General features: G+C 33.2%; 1 long non-coding RNA gene across 1 annotated transcript; it reads right to left on the bottom strand.

Moving 5' to 3' along the window:
- Nucleotides 1-14692: 14692 nt before the first annotated feature.
- On the bottom strand, nucleotides 14693-16990 carry LOC145073726 (uncharacterized). Its single transcript, XR_013691519.1, has 6 exons — nucleotides 16669-16990; nucleotides 15727-16592; nucleotides 15577-15629; nucleotides 15409-15489; nucleotides 15273-15301; nucleotides 14693-15070 (listed from the first exon to the last, which is right to left on the bottom strand). It is a non-coding gene; the product is annotated as an uncharacterized LOC145073726 (long non-coding RNA).
- Nucleotides 16991-22160: the final 5170 nt, after the last annotated feature.

The raw sequence follows: 22160 nt of genomic DNA, 5'->3' as shown, positions 1-22160 counted from the left end.
AAAACAATCCCCAACCTTACTCTGCTCCGCAACAACAATCCACTCCGGAAAACCCACCAGCCTACAAACCAAACATCACTAAACCCAACTCCACCTCGGAACCTCAAAAAATTTTGAAATCTGACAAACTAAAAATTGTGTGTCATAAGTGTGGACATGCAAACCATTTTGCAAAAGATTGTATGGCTGATATTCCACAAAAATCGAAGTTCAAGGATTCTACTTACTATGCCCAAAGAGCACAAGAGATGGTTGAAAGTGAAAAGGCATTTGTCACAACTGTGTCTAGAGATGTGGAAGGATATTGGTCATCTGGCGATGATGATGATATGACTACTGGAAGAAACATGTGTTTGATGGCGAGACAAACCATTGAGTGTGATGAAGGCTATTGGTCTTCAGGGTCAGAAGATGAAGATGAAGATGATGTTGTTGAACCAAATTACTGCTATATGGCCACCAACGATCCACCAGGTCAAAGCATCGTTCAATATGTAACATCTATGATTACTGATAATAATTTTGATATGAATCTTATTTGACCCAGATCCAAACAGATATGAACATCATCTGTAGAGCCTATGAGTCAGCCATATAAGCCAGTAAGAATGATAGTGAATTGAGTCGTCTTAGGTTACGTTTTGAGGATAAGAAATTAAAAATAGTGTATAGAACGAGAACCTGGAATGTCACAAGATGAATGTATCATTCTTAAAGACAAATGTGAAATCACTTATTTCGAAATAAATGTTTGATTTCTGGTAACAAACGTCTCAATGTCAAAATAGATGTTTTGCACAATTCTATTGACTTGTTTAAAGCAAATGAACGGATGTCTCACAATTTTTGTCATCCTTGGTCAAAAGCTCCTGGTATCGGAAGTGAGTTTCCGAAACTAGTTGTTCATCCCTTGAAGGAGTTACAAAACCTGACCTTTATGGGAGATGTTCCGAACCCTACACATTCGAATACACTTGTTTCTCCCTTGTCGCCTCTTCATGTGACTTCTGACCATTTTGCATCTTTGATTCATGAGTTTAAACCTATAGTTGTCAAGTGTCTTGATTCCACGCCACTTCCGCCTCTGACAAACCTGGACCTGAATCGGACCATGGAATTCCACCATAATGTTTCAAATCACATTGATTATGTTCCGAAACACAATCCTCCTAACAACTGTGTTGTTGAGGAAATTCTTCCAGTGACAACCGAATCTGTTACCTCTGAGTTTGCATGGGCATCCTTAGATGATAACATTGAAACTACAAGAAATGCCTCCTCTGATTCTTGTGAATCAAATTCTTTGGTAACCTCTAAAACAACCTTGGTGCCCATCAAGCCCAAGTTTGGCAATCCTTCAAGTGGTCAGATATCCAAGTCAACATCTGACCAAAGAAAGAAATCCTCCTTGAACCGAAACGATGTCATTAGTACTAAACAAGAAGCCAAATATGATCTAAAAAAGGAAGTTAAAACAAGAAAAAATTCAAGATTCCTTGAGAACTCCAAAACTAGTGTATCTCAAAATTGTCATCCCTTAACTTACAGTCAAAACTCCTTCACACCCACTAAGATTCTCAAGAGGCTTTCCAATCCTCCCAGACTTGTGGAACAAAAGAAAGTGGCCAGTCCTACTCCAAAAAATTATAGTGTAAGCACCAAATATGTCTGAAACAACTCTCCTCGGACCGTTTCACCCGTTTTCATCGCTAAAGCTAATGGCACAATTTTTAAACCTCAACCTACAAACCCAAATGTGCCATCAACCAAAGCTAAAAGTTTTAAGAAAACCATATATCCAAAATCTTCAAAACAAAACCTTGTTTGGAAAGTTAAAACACACAAAGATGTGACAACAACTCCGAAAAACACAGTAGTTCCCACTACTCCAGAAGTTGAAACAAACAAAACCTGTCTACAAAATCAGACCATTATTTATCAGTAGTACATGGTTGTCCTTTACCTGAACCAAGTATCAGACCAGTTGGGGCTCTAGAGGTAGGACGGACAACTCCAGCTTTCGAAAACTTAGAATCCAAGGCAGGGGCCTCGGATTGTGCATGTGTAGAAGAAAGTGGGATATCTAAAAAGACTCATGGGAGTGTTCCATGGGGCTTCAAGGAACTATATACAACACCTGCACCATCTTTTTGGGAAGATAGGGGTGGATTGTGTGCAGACTCCCCGTGTGTGTGTGCTTGTGATATTGAAATTCTGAAGGGTACTTATGAAGAGTGGACGGGAGGGGTTAACTGAGGTCCAGAGTCAGACCAAATGTTAACATGTGATTCCTTTTGAGAGGAACCGTTGACTTTGGTTCTCCTTTTGGCTTGAACTTTTGGAGGTGATGTTTTTTGTTTTGCTATCTTATTCTTTTGGTCACCAGTGGAAACTAGTTTGTTCGCATCTAAAGGTTTCTCATCCGAGACTGGGGCATATTGTGTGGGGTCATACACAATCGAAGTCTTTAGATGGTGTTTAAGATAAATAAAGTCGGATGGAATTGCTGCCAACCTGTGTTATGGAAAGTGACGAATAGGTACGAAAGCGGAATGGTTTGGAAGCCTATAAGTTCTAATGGCCTTAAAAGAAAGATATTGGCTTATCATTTGAACAACATAGAAACCACATTGGCCCAACTCTACAGCTTGCTACAGACTACTGAGTCAGGAATGAAGGGAAAGAATCAAGCCCCTTCCACTAATGCTCTTGTTGTCATCATTGGTAAAGGAAAAAGGAAGAAGAGGATGGATGCTCCTAAAGGTAATTGGAAGAATAAGGCCCAAGATGGGTCATCTAGCAATGACCCAAATGAAAGGCCCAACACAGACATTCCAACTATTAGTGACCCTAAAGAGGCTACTTGTTACTATTGCAATCACAAGGGCCATTAGAAGAGTAGCTACCCCAAGTACCTGCAAGACATCAAGGATGGCAAAGTAAAGCCATCATCATCAGGTATATACACTATTCAAACTAATAACTCATAATCTACTCATTCTTGGGTCCTTGATACATGATGTGGTTTTCAAATTTGTTCTGATTTGCAGGGACTAAAAGAAAGTGAGGAGGTGGAGCATGGGAGGATGAATCTAATCATGGTAAATAGGTGATCTTCTCATGTTACCAAGATTGGGACTTATCAACTTGTGATTAGTAGTGATGTTAGGATTAGTTTAATTGATTGTTGCTATTCGTCAGAAATGACACGAAACATTATTTCATTTCATGCATTGTTCAGACAAGGTTTTCGTCCCTTTTTTTTTAATGATTTGAATGATTCAATTCTAGTTTATAAAAATGGTGTTTTTAGATTTGAAGCTTTACCTTGTAATGGTGTGTATGAAACTGTGACTTGTGTTGATGGTATGGGCAATAATGTATTTCACATTGATTCATCTAATGGTTTAGAAAATGCATGCTTCTGGCATTGTCGTCATGGGCACATTAACAAGAAGCGCATCTCCCAAATGTAAAAGGATGGATTGTTGGAATCATTTGAACTATGGCCAAATGATGAATGTGATTCTTGTCTTCTGGGCAAGATGACAAAATCACCTTTCACTGGATCTTGTGAAAGAGGTGAGGGTTTATTGGACCTCATACATAAAGATGTGTGTGGACCCTTCATATCCACTACAAGAGATGCTAATCAATTTTATGTAACGTTTACAAATGATTATAGTAGATATAGTTATATTTACTTAATCAAACATAAATCAAAAAGCTTTGAAAAGTTCAAAGAGTTTAAACATGAAGTCGAGAATCAATTAGGCAGGAAGATAAAAGATGCTCTGATCTGATAGAGGAGGAGAGTATCTTAGTATTGAGTTCCATAACTACCTCAAGGAATGTGGAATAGTTTCACAAATGACTACTCCTAGGACACCACAACTTAATGGTGTGGCTGAGAGGCGCAATCGAAACCTGTTGGACAAGGTTCATTCCATGATGAGTCAAGCCACTCTTCCATTTTTCTTCTGAGGTTATGCCTTAGAGACCGCTGCCGATATCCTCAATCATGTCCCTAGTAAAAAGGTTGCCAAAACACCTCACGTGTAACAACGTAAATTTTCACAACAATTTTTCATTTTTAAAACATATTTTCAATCATCAAAACAACATCAAACAAACTGTATCCAATGTCATCATAACAACAAATCCCATAATCTCAAAATATATCAAATACAAGAATCCTCTCAGTGTGTACGGATCATGCCGACGCCTTCCCACGATCCTCGCTAGTAACACACAACACAACAACTGTAAGCATAAATGCTTAGTGAGTTCCCCAAAATACCACATACAACACATACGCCTTTCCAGGACATAACTTTGTGGGACCTTTCGATCCAAGTGTCTCAGGGGACTTCCGTCCCGAATCCCGGTAGACCTTCTGGTCCTACCCGTATCGACTTTCCGGTCCGTAACCTCCTGACCTTCCGGTCCATGTCCTCTTGACCTTCCGGTCCATATCACACATAGCATACATAACGCATACATATCACATATCAACATATAGCACATACATCTCATAGCATATAAGACCTTCCGGTCACACATAGGTACCCTTCCAGGTACAATATAGTGAGAAGACTCACCTCGGGTATCTCAGATAATCTCTCACACGAGAACACTGATCTAGCCCCCGCCTAATCACATAAACAATACTAATAAATAATGGCTCTCAAAGGCTAGATTAAATTCATTCCTACATTCCCACAGAAGGGTAAAAGACCTTTTTACCCCTCCCTGACCCAAAAGTCCAAATGTTGACCAAAATCCTAAAAGTCAACGAAAGTTAACCCTCCGGGTTACGTTGCGCGTACCAAATCTGTACGCTGGGCATACCCGGCGACTTCACAGAATCGGGGAACGCGACCCCTTACGCTGCGCGTACTGGGATTATGCCCCGTGTAACTCCCAGTTTCAGACTCCTTTTGATTTTGGGTCTTAAACGGTTAAGACACACGTCTAAATTTCAGATCTGACTGTCCCTAAGCCTCTTAATCCATAAAGTCGGTGACTTTAAGCCTTTGTATGGCTGTAAAAGTCACCAACATCCATATCATTCCATTTCCAACACTTAAAAGCCCATAACTCAAGCACGACTCCATAATAACGACCAAGTTGGGATTTTTATGGATCTACAACACATTTAACATTGAAATGGGACAGATCTAGGTCCATGGAGTCCCTTATGCTCATAAAGTCTCCACCTTTGGGACTTTAACCCTAAAAATGGACCATGCAACACCAAACCAAAATAAAGAGGATAGTTCTGAGCTTTTTACCTCTAAGTGAAGCTCCTCCCTCTGAAGAACTCAGATCCAAGCTTGAACTTCAATCCCTAGCCTCCACAAGCACCTCCCCTTATTCTTCACTAACACACAAAGGCACTTTTGGCTCAAAACACTCACACACAAGCTTTAGGACGAAGGAAATGCTCTCTTAGGGTTTCACTCTCTGATATGGTGGCTGAGGATAAGGCCTTAGCATTCCTTTTATAGTGCACAAGCCACAATTAGGGTTTGCATCTGGGCCTGCTACACCCAATGTAACCCTGGGTATGCCCAACGTACCTAGGCGATTCTGCGTCCAACTTAAGCGCATGAGTACGTGCAACGTACTCTCCAGTACGCCTAGCGTACTCATTTGCAACATTTTCCACTCAAGGGCTAATCTTGACAACTTGAAAAAAGAGAAGGGTTAAATAGCTGTACCTGAATTTCAGGATGCTACATCACGATATGTGGACAAAGAAATTCCCCTCGTTAGCACATATCAAAGTTTGGGGTTGTGCAACTTTCGTTTGACGAGAGACTCATGACAAGCTAGAAGCCAGAAGTGAGAGGTGTATTTTCATTGGCTACCCACAAAAGTCCTTTGGATATTTGTTCTACAAACCTAGTGAAAACATGGTATTTGTAGCACAGAGAGGAGTCTTCGTGAGAGAGAGCTCATATGCAAAGAGGATAGTGGGAGCACAATTGACCTTAAAGAGATTCAAGATTCAACCAATAAAGGAACCTTAGAAGACACTACCACTCAACCAGAGGAAGAAATTCCATTTGATCTAGTTGAAACTTCGTTACATCTTCCTTGTTCTATTAGAGTTAGCATGCCACCTCATTTTTATAGTGTCCATATAACTGCAGAAGGCGATTCGTTTATCAGTGATCGTAAACTAGTGAATTTGGAAGAACCAACTAACTACAAGGAAGCAATGGCAGGCCATGAGGCTGCTAAATGGAAATAGGCAATGGGCAACGATATCAAGTCCATACATAACAACCAAGTTTGGAATTTGGTTGATCAAGAACCTGGTTGAAAGACAGTTGGTTGCAAGTGGATCTTCAAGAAGAAGACCGACATGGATGGGAATGTACACACGTTCAAGGAATGACTGGTTATAAATGTCTTTACTCATACCCCATGGACTGACTATGATGAGACCTTCTCAGTAGTGGCTAAGATAAAATCTCCTAGGACAATACTCGCCTTAGTTGGCTTTCATGATTATGAAATATGGCCGATGGATGTCAAAACCACCTTCCTTAATGGGAAGTTGGTTGAAGATGTTTATATGAGTCAACTAGAGAGTTTTGTTGATGAAAAGTTTCCTAATAGAGTGTGTAACCTTGAGAAATCCATTTATGGATTTAAACAAGCATCTCGCAGCTGGAATCTTTGCTTCCATGAGAAAGTCAAAGAATTTGGTTTCTCTAGGAGCTAGGATGATTCATGCGTGTAAGTTAAAGCTAGTGGGAGTATATTAACTTTTCTAGTATTTCATGTTGATGACATACAACTTATAGGAAACAACGTTCCAACCTTGCAAGAAGTGAAATCTTGGCTTGGAAAATGTTTCGCTATGAAGGATCTAGGAGAGGCTGCCTGTATTCTCGAGATAAGGATTGTGAGAGAGAAAGAGAAGAATAACTGGACTTAGTCAAAGTACATATTTGGACAAGGTACTAAAATGGTTTAGTATGGAAAATTCCAAGAAAAGAGAGTTACCTATTCAAAGCAATGCCATAATTAGTAGGACTCAAAGCCTAAGTATGGATGAAGAGATAGCTGATATGAGTCGAGTCCATTATGATTCAACTATAGGTTCAAGTATGTATGCTATCACATGTACTCGCCCTTATGCGTCCTTTGCTTTGAGCATGGTCGGTCGTTATCAAGGAAATCCTGGCAGAGCTCATTGGACAACAGTGAAGAACATTCTCAAGTATTTGCGAATGATAAAGGATATGATTCTAGTATTTAGAGGCAGTGATACGTTGAGAGCGATTGGGTATAACGGCGCCAATTTTCAAACAGACAGAGACAACTTTCGTTCTCAATCTGGTTGGGTGTTCACATTAAACGGAGGAGAATTTACATGGAAAAGTTCCAAGAAATACATGGTGGGTGATTCTACGTGCAAATCAGAGTACATAGCAGTAAGTGAAGCATCAAAGGAAGCAACTTAGTTGAGAAACTTCATCGGAGATCTTGGAGTAGTTCCAACCATTCAGGAATCGATGAAACTTTTTTGCGATAATGAAGGTGCGATTGATTTGACTAAAGAACCGAGAGACCACGGCAAGTCAAGACATATCGACATAAAGTACCATTATATCAGACATTGAGTAGAAGAAGGCCACCTCATTATGAAGAGGGTATCATTAGAAGAAAATTCTGCACATCCTTTGACGAAGGCTCTGAGTAGGGTCAATCATAATTAGCATGCTAGGAGCATTGGTTTGAGAGATGATATTAGTTTTAGTAGTTAGATGATTAGTTTGAAACTTGTAAAAAATAAATGTAATTGACTTTTGATGATTAAATAATAGAGATTATTTATGAGTTTGTTTACTTCCTTTTTCAATTATCTATTCTTGTGTTTCGTTTTGCATGTTTTACTTCACAAATAATTTAGGTATTCAAATTCCCTAGTCACTCATACTTTGGAAAGTAAGTAGTGAATTAAGACAATCATGAATTGGATTGTAGACTGTCTAAAGAGGTTATACATAGCAAGTATATTGCTACAACATTCATGAGTACTTAGAAATGGAGATTTAAGTATTAGATAAACCCACGCTCAAAGAATTACTTCATGGATTATATCACGAGTAATTTTGAGACAATAATATCTTATATTCTTGAAACAGAGATATATGAGTTGTAATTTACAAGTCGTTTGTGCATTGATATTACGAAAACATGTCAGTAACATGATGTTATAAAACACAGTATCATGTATGATTTGATAAGTAAATGATACAAGAATATATGTCAAAGTCTATTTGTTCCTTTTTATCTAACAGAAAAATCAATATATTTGGGCCTCTCGGTGATTTGGTGTTGACTTATAGTGTTGGGCCCAACCAAGACTCAATTGATGTGTTCAATTTGAAGTTTTATGTTGTCATCACAAATCACGAATCGGGAAACAAAATTTGGACAATGAGATTGACTCTAATCCATGTATCATACATCTATGATATCTTGTAGAACAGAGGAATATTGGTTCACTTACCTTAGGACCAATGTATGTTTAGTTCAGAGTTCGACAGTTGCTATGGAAGCACTATTTGTTGCTTAATTTAAAAGTTATACCAATTATTTAGTTTTTGACTTATTCAAGTGGGAGACTGTTGGATTAGGTGTCGAAGCCAATAAGTAAATTAGTATAACATTGAATTATTAGTAAAGTCCTTTTGGGTTGCCATCAAACCAATTAATTGAAAAGGATAAATTTTAGAGAGAGAGAGAGAGATAACAATAAATGAATTTATTAATATGCTATGAAAATAATATATTAATTAGAAATTGTAAAATTTAATTAATAATTAATCAAAAATTAATTATAATTAATTTTGGGATTAATTGAAAGTGTAAGGACTGTTTAGTTATTTACTGAAAGTTAAAGCAGGAAGACTCTAGAACCCCATGGGATGGGGTGGATGAAAGTTGGCTAGGAATAGCCTATAATTTCTGTTCATGGAGCTTAGGATAAGGAGGTAAGGCAACTTGATTATTATATCAATTAATCTAGGCATTATCCAAAAAACCATAGCTTTGGCCTCGAGTTTTCTTCAACTATATAAACTCCTCCCTGGCCTCATTAGTTCTTCCACTCCATTCTTAGGAGCTAAGGCCAAAATTATTCATCCCCTCTCCTCTATCTTCAAGTCTCCTAGTTGCTAGGGTTGAGTGTGAACCATCAGAGGCACGATATTTCTGGTGCTTGCTTCCAAATCTTTGAAGAAGGATTTTAGGTTTGCTTACTATAACAAACAAAGATGTATGTAATCTTCCTTTATGAATTCTGATTTCATTAGAGTTTTTTTTTGTAGTTTGATAGTTCATAGTATGATGCCTTTGTGTGAAAGACATAGATCATCTTAGGTTGCATGTGCCCTAATCATTTAATTGTTAAATGTTTTTCCGCTTAGAGTATTGTTTTGTAACCTACGTTTTCCATCAGATACCCCATGTCCAATACAATCTTGACAAGGCCCATGGCAGACTCATGTGATATCTCATTGAGATTATGATTTCTATTAGTAAATAGTTAATGAAATCAATTAGAATAGAAATTAACTTAAAGATCTTATTTACGGGAGGACGTTAGATACTGAATTTTTCAATATTTTACAGAAAGAAGGTCAAGGTGTATTACATGAGATCTCTTTCGGATGCATGACATCAACAACACAACCAATTGTTCCATTAGTCTTAATACTTTCAAACAACTTATCTCTTTCCTCTTATTTCAATGTCTTTGAATCTCATAAAACACAACATCAACAAAGCATTACATTTGACAAAATCACCTAACTCATGGAAGAAAAAAAAGCTTTAGTTTGTTGTGCAATCATTAAGTAGCATAGTAGATGTACATATGTATCAATACTGAAATCTAAAATGAAGACAATGAAAATTGATATTCAAAACTGAAAGCACAAAAAACCAGGTGGAGAACAAACCAGATCAATAGCCCACAGAAGGAATTCAACGATGTACACTAGTGGAAACCGTAAGCAGGAGGATCCGACAAACAAAACATACACAAAAAATAGACATAGTGGTCTCTTTCTTAAACATTGTAGGCTTCTACAAAACATTTGTATGCAACTTCCATGTTGGCGTAAGTGTTGTTTTTGGTTGCCTAATGAAGATGATCAAATACAAAAGAATTTTTTTTACTAATTAATGAATTCATAATGATATTTTGCAATTATCCAAATTCTTGATTTGGGTTTTAGGGTATTTTACCTGGCTGGATGACCGATCATATCTGGTGTAGTCGTATCTGGTCATCTGAATATGAGGTTTTCACCGATCAACAAATTTGAGATAAGATTACATCTAATCAAGCATTTAGATCGATTTAATAGGTAATGGAGACGTCTGCCTAGGCTGACGGTGGTTTTCCCTCTCGTAGTCGGTGGTTAATTGGAAGATGATAAAGAAGCATATGGAACGTCTCGACATCTCAAGCATTGTGAATAGAGAAAGAAACGGTGGGTGGTAGACTTGACCCATTGAATTATTACTATATCCACTAATATTTGTTTGGTAACCGGTGACACTCGAAAAACAACAGCGGGATGTGGAGCAGATGGATAGAGATATAGGTGGTTACAAAAGGAGAAACAAAGAGGTATTTTTTTAGTACTATGTCTGAACATATCATCGCTTCAAATGTTTTGTGGAAGATTGAGGTGGTAGGAAGCATCAAGAAGATATAGGTGATGGGAACCGAGGAAGTGATGTAAATGAGTAAGCTAGAAAGATACAACTAAAGAACATGTGGAGCAACGATTGACAAAAGAAAAAAAACGATCGACATAACAAAACCCCCAAATTGAAGGTCAAATTTCGAAACAATCAAAAGCTGTGATATTATGGACAGTCAATTAACATAATTCGGGTGATATTAAAAGGACGTTCTCTAGATTTAATATATATGATATTATAGGGAGCAAATTGTCATTTGAAAAAATAAGTGGGGCAAGTTTGATAGATATGAAAGTGTACTGTGTCTAAGTTTTTCCACTTTTAATATATATATATATATATATATATATATATTAGAGAATCAAGAAACAATATTAAAATGACAAACAAAAACATAAACTCTAATAATAGGAACAATATGTAAAAACAAATGAAGATTAACATAAAAAAATAAATAAAATGAAAAACATAATAATAATCTATTTGACTAAAATGCATATCAACCAACCAAATTATTGCTCTTGTTATATCCCCTAAAATAAAACTTTATGTATTCTTACTTTTTTTTCCCTTAATTTTATTCTTAAAATCCTAACAATCTAATCCGGATCTATGAACTATATATATATACTCTAATCAAGCAAATTTAGACACCATAAGTTACAAAAACTTGAGCTATAATAGTTAATTAATTGAAAGCTAAAGAGTTTTAGTATTAAATTAATATTTAATACAATTATAAAAAGCTTTTTAATTTATAGTAATTAGATAAGTTGAAAATTTGTAAGTTTCAAACGAATACAATTTAATTATTTTGGCATCTTTTATAGTAGATAAATATATAGATATAAAAACATTTTTTTATAAAATAAAAACATATTTCAAATCATAGAACATATTTTAGTCATTTGACATAATATATCAACTTGCATTGACATTTATTTATAATCATTTTATTTGATCGAATGGTATGTTTTATCATAGATTAATTATCAAATCAATACTAATGAACTGATCTTACTAATATTTAAACAAAAAATGGAGCTAAAATCAAGAAATGCTCGGAGTGTATTATTTACCTAAGAAATACATTACAGAAAACAAATGTCGACTTGATCTTACTAATACTTGACGAAAAGTTGGAGCTAAAACTGAGAAAGAATCATTTACATAAGAAATATATTGCATACTTGATGAAAAACCGGAGCTAAAATTGAGAAATAATCATTTGCATAAGAAATGCATTGCATAAAACAAAACATTTTATATAATATCTTGTTATATCTTTAGTAGACAATTTTTGTTTAAATCTTTTAGTCTACCACACAGACATCCAAAATTCTTTAAATACTACCAACATAATCTACCTATGTCAACGATATATACATAAATATGAATCAGTTGTGTCATAAGTACCATTAAGTATCATAAGTTACAAAAACTTTTGAATGGTTGTTAAGAATCAAGTGAAAGTGAAGATACATAGAGGTTTTAAATGCATATGATGTAAGAAAAAACTCATTTGTATCATAAGTACCATTAAGTATCATAAGTTATAAAAACTTTTGAGTGGTTGTTTATAATTAGGTGAAAGTGAAGAGGCATGAAAGTTTCAAATACATATGATGCAATATATATATATATATATATATATATATATATATATATATATATTAATCAATTGTATCATAAGTTACAAAAACTTTTGAATGGTTGCTAATAATTAGGTGAAAGTGAAGAGGCATGAAGGGTTTAAATACATATGGTGTAAAAAAATTAATTGTATCATAAGTACCATTAAGTATCATAAGTTACAAAAAAATTCCGAGTGGTTGTTAATAATCAGTTGAAAGTGAAAAGACATGGAGGTTTTAAATGCATATGATGCAAGAAAAATGTCTCTTTTATAGTATATACTAGGTGAATATCACGCGTTGCGTATAATACAACAATATATTAGAAATATTTATAAATATTTTTTTAAATATATTAATGACGTTGTTGTTTACTCTTATATAATAAATCTTATAATAAGTTAGTATAAACATTGTTTGTTTTTAACTATATGATAATATATACATCTTTTCAAATTCTATAATCTCAGTTGTCTTAGGTGCTGTTTGTTTTTTCTGACGCAAAATGTCTGCAGTCTGCAGACCACATATGTAGACCTGTGCAGCAGAAGAAGTGAACCAAACGTCTGCAGTCTGAAAAAAGAAGATTGCTTGTTTTTTTTTAACATCTGCATGCTACTAAAATAAACTAAAATATAAATAAACTGATTTTTTTAAACTACAAAGTGATTTTTAATATATTTATGACTTTGTTATAAATAATTAACAAATATAAATCAACTTTTAGTATTATTGTATAAAAAGTGAAAATGAAAATGATACAAATTAACGTATATATTTGAAAAAAACCAACAATTTTAGTATGTCTAAATATTGTAATTAGGAATCAAAGAATTTGATATATAAATGAATGCAAATAAACTTCGATTTTTTTCAATTAAATCAATTAAAAACGTGCTATAAATATTTTTTCTAAGAAATTGACGATGCTTTATTAAATAATGTTCTATAATATTTGGCACAATATATATATATATATATATATATATATATATATATATATATATATATATATATATATATATATATATATATACTAGCCGTTTACCCGCGCACAGCGGCGGGGACAAATAGCTTCTTTCGGCGATATTTTTTTTAAAAATGTTATGTTCCAAAAGAAGGTACATGTCGAAGACAACAAAATCCAACTTTTGCATTATTTGTGACATGATACACCAAATCACCGACAAAAATAAACCGGTCAAGGTGGCACATAGTTTTCTTTTCGGAAAATAGTTTTCTTTTCGGAAACATATTTTATTAAAAATGTAATGAATAACAAAAGAGTAATCGGCCTAATGGTATCAAGAGTTGACGAATAGATGTCCCTCAACTAAAGGTTAGGGTCCAAGTCCCACAATAGACAAAATATGTAGGTTTAGGAGTTACAATATAGTGTGTTTCGTGTGCATGTATAGGACGTTTTAAAAAAAAATATGTAATGAATCTACAAATATCATTTACTATTAAGTGATAGACATAGATTAATATAAATGGCAACCGCAAATATTTTTCTTTTGGCTATTAATTTGCTTCGAGAAAAATTATAAGTATGCTACTGTTTTTATGAAATTAAATGTTAGTAATTTGATATTATGGGTAAAAATGAAAGTGCGTACACATTTTGGCTAAAAAGTAAAATAAGTTTGTTATTTAAACAAATGTGTATTACATATTAGTTTGTTAGACAATTCATTTGGTTTTGTTGGAATTTCATTTTGGTTAATATGGTACTAATAGTCATGACACGCAGAGGCAATGATTAGTTTCCATTTGGGCAATTACTTTTTCTTTGGACAGTTAGTTTTCTTTCAATGAATGCAATTATATTCGTCTATTTTCATTCGTTAATAATCGTTTATATTCGTTCATTTATATTTGTTTGCGGTTGTTGATATAAAGTGGCATGCTTACGGCTATGAACAAACTTGTATTATAAAAAGGGTATCCAGTTAAATACCCTTAATTTTTTTTTACTGATAGTTTAAACTTTTCAACATAAAAAATGTTTTCTACTTATTAAAAAATTAAATTAATGTTGGATGTCCTTAATATAGTTCTTAAATGGTTTTGATGTCATCCTAAAATGATCATTGATAGTTTCATCGTCTATTAAAAATGTAAACTTTGTCAAAGGAAATGTGACATGTATATAATTCAAAATACGAGAACAATCATTGAAAACGAAAGACAACGACTAATGTAATGAATTGATTATGTAAATTAAAATTTTAATTATATAATCAAGTAATTAAAATTTGATAAAAAAAAATACATTCATCTTATATGAAGAAGAATGCCTAAATTCCAACTTGGTTATAGAAAATCTAAACATTTTTGTTTCAATACAATCTTACAAAATTTTACCACTATTAGATAAATGGAGGAATTGGTTCAGTATGGAAAAGTGGCTGATCTGGACGAATTTGCCCTTATGTGGATAAATTAGAAAAAAATTCACGAATTATGCTTGATTTATACATTGATAAAGCCATATTGAGATCCCCAATCTCTTTCAAAAATAACTCCAGAAAAATGGTTGTGTGATACGACACATATATAATACGAAATTAGAAAATGGTGCAAACTGCAAACCATATACTAATATAAGTGTATACCTTCACTTAAATACTTTGATGAAGCCTTGTTTTTCTCCTCCAACAAATCATCAAATCAACACCATGTGTTCAAAAATCCTACAAGTTTCACAAAAAAAACTTGTATGTTTGTAAGATGAATCCAAAACCAAAACATAATAAAAAACGGAACAAATTTTTTGTGAAATCATAAGAAGCCCAAATTAATTTCATAGCCAAATTACAAAAGGTAGAACAAATAGTAAGAATTTCTCAAAAAAAAATAATATTGAATTGTCTATTTTCAAGAGATGACACTAACCTCTTGTTTTGAGGTCCAGATCTTGCAACCTACAAACCATACAAATAAGAAACATGACTTCTAGAAAAATATCTAGCAAAAATTAACTGAAATATACTAAACAGAATAGATAATGAGAATAGCAGGTGAATTTTACAAAGAAATATGCTTTCACTGGGCTATCGACAAAGGTAGGTCCTTGAAGCCCCAACGTTTGATGGCCCATTTTCTTGCATACCTAAAATATACAGAAGATGATAATGGATTCACAACAGAGCATAAAACAAAAATCAACAGAAGTGGCATTACAAAATCCAAATGTTACCTTTTGATTTTTTAAAATTCGAGAAGAAAGTGTTGTTTCGATGGAAATGGCTCCTGTATTTACAACAAAACCCTTCAAACTCAGATGAAAAAAAAACCCTAAATTGTAAGAAATCCAGCAAAAAAAATATACTTAAAATTGACCAAATACCTATATATCTTTGAGGGGGACGGGGAATGTTTTGAACTTTACTCAAATGAACACCAAATCTGCATCATCTTAATATGTATTCGTTATCTGGGTCTCGAATTTCAATTTCCTCCCTTTTCAGGACCTATAAACGCGCACACACAAACGCACACACATAAATACAGTTCTTTTGCCTTGTGGTTTGTTCTGGATGCAAAAGATGGTGTGAATGTCGGGAGCAATTCCAGAAGGATGATGATGTTGGAAGATCGTGGTGAATGACCATGGTCGTCGTGTTGAAGGAGGTGCTTCTGGTGGTTGTGGTGATGGCTTACGGATTAGGAAAGAGAGAAGGAGATAAGTGGTTGTGGTGAGGCGGTGATAGCTAGGGTTTCTAGAGAGAACATGAAAGAGTTATTCAAAATTTGAAATGAAAATGGGGAGAGCGGGCGAAGAAGGTATCGAAGTGATGGTCGATCTGTGTGCATGTCCGGTAGATCATTTGGACTGGTAGCTTTACTTTTGTTGTATTAGCTACAAATACCGATTTTCTCACTATCTGTAGATAGTTCAACAATTGAAGCTAATGAAACCAAAAAATCAGAAGAACAAAAATTTAAGAGTTCCAAGATATAGATTCATCTACGATCCTATAATGAGAAAAAGGCGCAAAGAGGAGCTAAGATGTCATTAAAGATTGCCCGATCGTGAAGCTGGTGCCGATGGAGGAGAGAGCCAAACACCGAAGAGTAGAGGAACATAGACGTAGTGAAAAAGGGGCACAGTGGCAGACTGGAGTGTAGGGCAACCCAAAAACTTTCATTGGCCATGTTCTTCGACGGGAGATCAAAAATACAGACACCATATTCATGAATGAATCAAACGATCTGCAAAATGTAAGAAAACTCAACGATTTGAAAAAAAAATCAAACAAAAATACACCAAAATAAACCATACTGATACCTTGAATAAATCTGGAACAAATAGAGGCAACATGGAACAAAGAAAAGGTTGATGTCGGCGCATGTGACAGGTGGTGGTGGAGGATGGATGTCGTGTGTTTTGGGGAAAAGCGATGAGGATCTTTTAAGAAAGAGATGAATGGTTATGGAGGAGAAGGATCTAGGGTGTAGATGCGGCTGACATTAGGTGCTTTGAGAGCGACATTGGATTTGAAGAGATGTGGAAGGTATAGCGCGTGTAGAAGAGGAGCAGTTGTTTACGAAGATTATGGATGCTTAATCAGTAGATTAATGGAGTTGGGGGACTATTTGAATTTTGAATTGGATTTTAAGGTCTGCGTTGATTGATTCAAAATTTATCAAGAAATAAGGAAGCCGACCGATATTGGGGGAAAAGATAACAAAGCGAACGATATAGGGGAAGAGATAGGATCGGATACAAAAGGTTAAAAAACTTAGGATGCATTGTTTGATTATACTTTGAGCTTCTAAGCTTGGACAACTTAACATTTAATATTATTATATTAGTGTATTGTTGTATCTTAAGCTTAAAGAGTTGGACGTCTTAAAAAAATAATATTATTATATTAAATCTATTTTTAGAAATAGTAGGATTTCTTTAATAAGATACTAGCCGTCTACCCGCGCAAAGCGGCGGGCGGCGAATAATTTGATCTCTTTAGAGTTAAAACCATCTTGAGTTCACTTCGAGAAATGAATATTAAATGATATCTATTTTTCAAGAGCATTACCATACCATATTAAGGGGGTGTTTGGCTAAGTTTTTTTAAAACAACTTTTTAGGTTCCACATCACTATAAGTTAAAAAAGTGTTTGGATTAAAATAACTTATTCCGGTGGAAAACCACTAATACGTCATTTTTTCATAAGTTACCCTACACTAACTTATTAACTTATAAGCTAATAAACTAATAAGCAATAAGATTTTTTGCCAAACACGCCTTAAATTGTTATTACTTCCATTTATACATACACAAACCACTTGTACTGTTTATCGTCCTTTTTTTTCGTTTTCCTTAATTCTTTTATTAATTTAATGTCCTACTAAGTAAAATGCTAAAATATATAAATAATAGTTTATAAAAATAAGCCTTTAAAATATCAGGTGGTGTGATTCAAAAGTCGATAAATAGGCCTTTGAGAAGGCCAAAATACTCAGGTGTCAACTTGTTCATTGTGATTTTAAACCAAGTTTGGTCACAAATTAAAACATTTTCAACGATGGTATGTAATTCAAGGATTCATATTGATTTAGGTTCTCGAAACCTTAAAAATTGAACAAAATCTTTATAGAACCTTAATATAAGGACAATAATCACTGTAATCAGGAAGTCCATGTGATGAAACTTGATATTATAAGGACCAATGATGAAAAAGGTTTCATTTTTAGATTGAACAAGATGAAAAATATACAAACTATCTTAATCATGTCAAATCTTGTGTTTAACCGTTCTTTATTACAAAAGTAAGATGCCAAAATATACAAACTAATGATAATACAATGCTCTAACTGGCCCTCTTGGTTAAGTTCTTTGAACCTGCAAAGTCAACACATTAAAGAAACATAGTAAAACCTTTTTAGAAACAAACACGATATAATAAAGCCTTCACCCAATATATTTATAAGATAAAAATACAAAAAGTTAAAAATGATGAAATCAATTACAAGTAAGGATTAAAATAAAAACCTGTTAAGAAAGAGCCATCTGCAGGAGGGATATTTGAATCAACATGTATTTTCTGATGGTTTCAAATTTTGAATTATCTGATATTCAGGGAATGAGATATAATTTGTTGAGAAATATAAGGATTCAAAACATAGGTTAAAATTTAATATTATTTTATTGATGACTACTTATACTATTAGCTTAATGATTTGAACGTCTTAAAAAAATAATATTATTATATTCAATTTATTTTTAGAAATAGTGAGATTTCTTTTATAAGATAGTATATATATATATATATATATATATATATATATATATATATATATATATATATATATGACGTTATTCGATTCCTTCGGTTTTTGGGACCGGTCGAGCCAATTGAACCATCACATAGCTTTTCTGCAACCAGTCGAACCAATTGAACCATCACATAACCCTACCGCATAGCCTCACACTCAATTGGGTAAGAAATATTAGTTTTTTTCATAATTAGTTTCTAGAAACGATTAATTGATTACAAGCCCGATTAAATGTACATTATTGATTACAAACCCGATTAAATCTTCGTTTTTTTCAATATAACTTTGTGATTATGTTGTCATTTAGTTTTTATTTTGCTGCTATGTGTTTACTTTTTTATGGCAAAATTTTAGTTGATATTTTGAGGTGTATAAATGATTGATTTGATTACGATTTATTTCCAAGATAATATACATCCCCATAAGTCATTTCCAAAAAATTGCATACACCAAATAAACATTAATCCAAACAATAAATTTATGTCGACGAGCAAATTGCCACGGTTAAATAAAGTTCATCACACAAGTTGACTTGTATTAAATCACTCATACATCAACCAAGCTCAATGTTACTAATATCATTCAGATGCCAACCTTTGTCATTGTTACTAATTAGTCATTTACAAAAATTAATGTCAAAATAAATCAAAACTAATGCCTTTAGTGACTATATGAGCACAATTTTAAAAGTTAGATGACTAAATGAGCACAAATCTAAAAGTTAGGTAACTAAATGTAACCAAACCAAAAATTAAGTGTCTAAATGAGCATAAAACCAAAAGTTTGATGACCTTTTAAAACTTAAAAATAGTTAAGTGACCAAATGAGCACAAAACAAAAACTAAGAATTCGATCAAACCACAAGGAAAATTTCTGTAATTTACTCTTCTTTCTACTTAGAAGTAAATTGTTTCCGTATATGCGCCACCAACATCATTAACTTTAGATGCATTAATTTAAGTCGAGACACATATCATTCCCTGATTTAAGGGAAACACAGTATATATGAAAAATCGTTATCATGAAAAATGTGATTTTAAGTTGATTAACAAATTCCACTTTCCTAAACCACCAGATGATTAGAAAAAGCAAATAGATTGACAAACCAAATCATGCTTCAAAACATATGAAATAATAGAAAACCAACTTGTACCTGAACCTACCAAATGTCTAATAAAGTTATACCATGCACAAACATTAATTAAAAACAATGAAGTGCAGATCTTCGATTGAACTCAATGGGTCAAATGTTCTGATTATAATCAATAAGTCAAATGTAAATTAGTAAGCAATAAGTTTCACCTTTTGCACCAAATGTAATTTTCTTTGAGCAGCTTTGGCATTTCTTCAGCCTTCAATCAACCTTGAGTTAACCTGTTGACCAATAAAATTGCATGCCAAAACAAAGAAATACTATATTTAAAACGATTTAATTGAAAAAAACAAAAAAAAAAGAATCTCTTCTACAAAAATGGTCAACATATCTTACCCTCTTTTTAATATTGTACACCAAAAGACCTATAAATTCCTTCTAATCTCACAGTTAATAATGTAGAAATTTAGATTATGTTCCAACATTGCAATGACCAAAGTAACGCATTTAGAGTCAACATCAGACCTTTGAAAGGGTGAAGGAATAAAAGGCTGTTCAAAAGTATCATGATCTGATACAGAGGTGAAGTGTACATCAAGAACCATTAGTAAAAATATTTTTTTGGAGCAATACATCGAGCAGTTGGTGTGCGCAGCAAATGCAAAAAGAACATGTGTGTTGAAAATCTACTAATCAAGAACCATTAGTCAACAAACATAAATCTTAGGGACAAACTGTAGCTAGTAATGGTCGTTTCCATTGAAAAATTGCATGAAAATCTAGAAATCACTATAGCCGAATTGAAAATCCAAAATCAGTAATACTAAAAAACGGAGCATATTACCTGAGAGATTAAAAGGGAAACACGGAGGAACCGGCAAACTTGCTCATCGTAGAATCACCACAGAGAAGAGGGAAGATATCGGAGGCGGTGAGCTGGTAACAGGTTCATCTTGCGCGTCCATCGGCGCTGTCACTCTTCCTCTCAAAGAATTGTGAAAGAACTGAGAGACCGGATGCAATATAAAGCATATTTAATGTTGACCGATTCAATCGGCTTGAAGCTAAAGGATAACCGATTCAATTTAGACTAATTTAGCAGTCGGTGGGCAGATGAGTTTGTTTAGTTATAAGGGATAGGATTGAGATATAACAGGAGCTTGTATGTTATTTGACCTTTTAAAATAGCTTCAATTAACGCATCATTAGGTGGTTGTAAATTGTGTTTTATATGCCGGTCAATCTAAAATTGAAGTCACAATATTCATAGAATAATATTATTTTATTGTTGACAACTTGTACTTTAAGCTTAGAGAGTTGAACTTCTTAAAAATATATTATTATTATATTGAATCTATTTATGAAAATAGTGAGATTTCTTTTATAAGATAGTAAAGATATATATATATATATATATATATATATATATATATATATATATATATAAGAACTTCAACGACCATTATTGTAATAAACTTTTATTTATAAATTTATAAAAAATATCATGTTTGTGTCATCAATTTTTTTTTAAAGTAATGTAACTTTTTTTACAAATTGTTTACTAATAAAGTTGGAAAGAATATAAATTCGAAAAAACTATAAAAAAAAAGTATATATGTTTTTTTAGGCTAGACGATTTTTTTTAGGCTAGACGATGTCTGAAGATGTTAGAAGACTCTGGTCAACATCTGTGCCAATAAGAGGGCGAACATACATTTTTTGGTCTACAGTCTTCAAAAAAACAAACAGTCTGCGAAAACTAATGTCTGCGCGTGGTCTGTGCCGCGTAGACAGAAGAGGCCAGAAAGATCTACGAACAAAAAACAAACACCACCTTAATGGCCTCTATATGCGGGTTACTCATGAATAAAATTAAATATAATATATGGTTTAATGATATTTATAGTTATTGTTATGGTTAATTAATTTTAAAAAGTTTATTTGTTTGTCATTTTAATTTCTATCATTGTAATTATTTAAAACATCAAACATTGTTTTTGATTTTAAAGGTCACAATATAATTTTTGTATATAATGTTGCTTTTAACTATTGTTTTTATAAGTTATTTTAAATAACGTATTTGGATACTCTTAATTGTTTTAATTTGGTTTCAGAAATTTATTTTTTTAAAAATTTATTTGATGAATATTGTTAGTTTATTTGATTGTAATTATTGAAAGCAACAAACATTGTTTTTGTTTTTAAAGATAATATTATAATTTTTTTTATATAATATTACTTTTAACTATTCTTATTGTAAGTTATATTTAAGCTACTTATTTGGAAATTCGTAATGAGTATAAAAAAAGGTTTCATGGGTTTTTTTGGTTAATTTAGGATTAAAGTTTAAGTTTAACACTATAATTTATAACTTTTAGCTATTTATAGAATAGTCTCTCGATTTTTT

Source organism: Lactuca serriola, chromosome 9 (assembly GCF_051521515.1).
Source record: "Lactuca serriola cultivar US96UC23 chromosome 9, Lser_US96UC23_V15, whole genome shotgun sequence".
Taxonomy (NCBI): Eukaryota; Viridiplantae; Streptophyta; class Magnoliopsida; order Asterales; family Asteraceae; genus Lactuca; species Lactuca serriola.
This window is presented reverse-complemented; position numbering and strand designations above follow the sequence as displayed.